Source organism: Grammomys surdaster, unplaced genomic scaffold, assembly GCF_004785775.1.
Source record: "Grammomys surdaster isolate TR1022 unplaced genomic scaffold, NIH_TR_1.0 126124, whole genome shotgun sequence".
Classification (NCBI taxonomy): Eukaryota; Metazoa; Chordata; class Mammalia; order Rodentia; family Muridae; genus Grammomys; species Grammomys surdaster.
In genome coordinates this window covers 4,738,038-4,741,108 of record NW_021620932.1, presented here as the reverse complement: position 1 = coordinate 4,741,108, position 3,071 = coordinate 4,738,038, and the positions used below count along the sequence as shown (strand labels likewise).

At 35.5% G+C, this 3,071-nt stretch overlaps 1 pseudogene across 1 annotated transcript; it reads right to left on the bottom strand.

Annotated features, from left to right (window-relative positions):
- Positions 1-1,413: 1,413 nt before the first annotated feature.
- LOC114611805 lies at positions 1,414-2,219 on the bottom strand (annotated as a pseudogene). The gene has a single exon (XR_003709893.1). The product of XR_003709893.1 is annotated as a U4/U6.U5 small nuclear ribonucleoprotein 27 kDa protein pseudogene (transcript).
- Between the last annotated feature and the right edge of the window lie 852 nt (positions 2,220-3,071).

The window sequence follows — 3,071 nt, the reverse complement described above, 5'->3', positions numbered from 1 at the left end:
CATTCCCAGATGAAACTGCTATTGCAACAGGGACCTCAAGATTTTTAAAGAGGATCTTATATCTTTCAATAAGTATTTATCAGTATGATTTTTTCACTCAAATATTTTATAATTTTATATACACATATATATATATATATATATATATATTTTTTTCCTTATATATATTTAACACTTTTACCCTAAGACAGATTTACATTTTCTATTGTCATTCTTTATGCTAACCAGACCAAAATTTCTTCATTATGAGTCATATAAGAAGAGATAAATAAATATTTAAAAAATAAATCATATATTTCAAAACAAATGCAAATAAGTATTTTCACTTATAATGGCAACAAAATTTTAATTAGAAATTATTGTTTGTTGTATGGAGGGTCATACTTAGTTTTTTAATCATTTCATTCTTATTTACTGGGTATATAAACATGTGTATGACATAATGCCTATGTGGTGGTCAGAGGACAACTTGTAGGAGTTAGATTTCTACCTCCACAAGTCCTGGGGATCAAACTCAGTTTGTCAGGATTGGTGGCAAGCACCTTAAACTATTGACCCATTTTGCTCATAGCTTTCAGTGTAGGTCATCTCAAGTCAGTTACACATGAGAAAATAATGAATGTATTCATTTTATAATTGAGAAGTTATAGGGCTTTGATGAAACTCTCAAAAGTAAACATGAACACATTATAATAATGATTAAAATCACTAAAGAACATGAAGAAGACATTAGAGAAAGGAAGCTTAAAAATAAATTATTGTTTGTTACATAAAATTAAAATGTCACAGTATAGGCCTTTCAATTCTCTGAACAGCCTCATGGTGGTTGGCCAGAGAAAGCACCTCAGGAAAATTGGCAAAATATTAAAACAAGAAGAAAGTGGTGGGACCATTCTTTAAGAAAAATTGGCATTATGTGAAAATTCCAGCTATGTTCAATATTAGAAATATTGGGAAAATACTAGTCTCAAAATTGCTAGGGTTCAAGGATCAAGGAATTGAAGTGAGTCTTGCTGGTCTATAGAATGACAAAGAAACATTTACAAAAGTCACTAAAGATTGTGAAAGGTCAAGACTTCCTGATACACTTCCATTGGATGGCTTTTGTTCCTCCTATTTTGTGGTTATGTAATGAAAATAAACAACGAATAGATATGAAAGACATCATATGTGCAATACCTATAGCCCTGTAGGATTCAGGACAAGGTTTTAGAAATCACAACCCATGAAGTAGAAATAAATAACTTGAGGGAAGTGGGAAAGACACAGAAAAGTCTTTCCAGTACATTTATCTGCTTCAAAAATGCCTGCTTAGAAAAGTTAAATAATGAAGAAATTCGAGTGTGAATTGGCAAAACTCTTGGAGCTCAATGATGGAGGTGTTATTTCGTTTTTCTTTTTTTTTTTTTTTTATAAAATGGGTAGAAACATTGTTTTATTGGGGAGATGTATGTAATTTACTTTCAGTTTTCAAGAACACCTAGCAAGCATCCAAGAGGAAAGCACACACAGTTTCAAAGGAACGAGGACAGACAATGGGCTGGTGGCCACGCCAGGGACACTGCCTCGGAAAGTAAGTAAGCTGGGTGTCATAAATAAGACTTTCTTACTTTATAAGAAGGAAGAATCAAGATCCTGTTTGATGTGTATTAAATACAAAACATAAAATACTCTCTGACCCAGGCGAAGGGGAGAAAATCCTCCATCCAACCCTCAAGTCTCATGCGATAAAAACCAGAGGTCTGTTGAATCCGCCTTTTCGATTTATGTACTGCCTGTATTTCCTCTTCTGAGACACGTTGATAGCATAGGCATTTACAGAGCCGTCTACCTTCTTCCCTTTTGTGGAGTCAAAAGAGGCAAATCCCATTAATTTCATCATTTCTATTTCTTCTTCCGTTTTACCCTCCAGATCTTCCTCAGTAATCTGACGTTCTTTGTTCTTTGTTTCTTTAGTTTCTTTCTTTTCCTCATCTCTTCTTTCTTTCAGACGAGAAGGGGAGGGGGATGTGGATCGATGTCGTCTTGGAGACCTGGAGCGTCTTCGGTGTGGAGATCTTGAGCGGCTCCTTCTTCGATCTCTCTCTCTGGACCTGGACCTTTCTCGACGTCTTCTTTCTCGATCCCGAGATGTGGATCGGGACCGCCTACGTTCCCTACGCGGGGAGCGGCTACGACTTCGACCCATCGGAGTCCTCCTCCTTCTCCTCCGACCGCCCCGGAAACCGGAGGTGTTATTTCTTAAAAATCTACTAGTCATGACTGGTGGTAAATAGAAAAAAGCTGACACATATGAACAGCTATTCAAGAATCTGAGTAAAATCCATATTTTCAGTAGTTACAAATAAAAATTATATTTTTTAAAAGAAACACAAAATATCAATAGACAAGATTTTTATTTTGAGACAGTCTTGTTATATATCCTTGGCTGGCCTGATACTTATGTAGATCCAGCTGACCTTGAACTCACAAACCATCCACTTACCTCAGTACAAGGATTAAAGGCATGGATCATCATGCACAGTGACAAAAAAATGCATTTTATCACCTGATTTCAAAGTATTAAAAGGATTGTACACAGGAATTCACCGCAGTAGCCATTCAAATGCCAAAACACATTCATGATCAGTAGCTGCACTTGGACCTTGGAATATTGAAGACCTTCACAAATAATTCTTAGTTATATTTCTCCTGTTTTCAAGAGGTTTTCTACAGTTGTCAATGACAGACCATGGAGGGGGGAAACACAACTGTTTCAAAGAAGGGAATATAAAAACATGTATGCAAGGCATCATGTTTGTATTTATAATCTATAATAAGTAATTTCTTTGTGGAAGTAGTTAGGACCCAAAATATGTGAACTAAAAAATAAAAATCTGTTGGTATGTTTTTCTCATCAAGAAACAGGATCAGAAGGGAATAAAAAGGGAACGACTTCCAGCTTAATTTTATCATTGACTGAAGAGGAGACAGTCCCCTTCTGACTGCCATATCTGTAATATCCTTATTGCAGGTAGATTGATATGGATTCTCTTCCATTTATTTACTTACATTATCATCTACCTCTATGC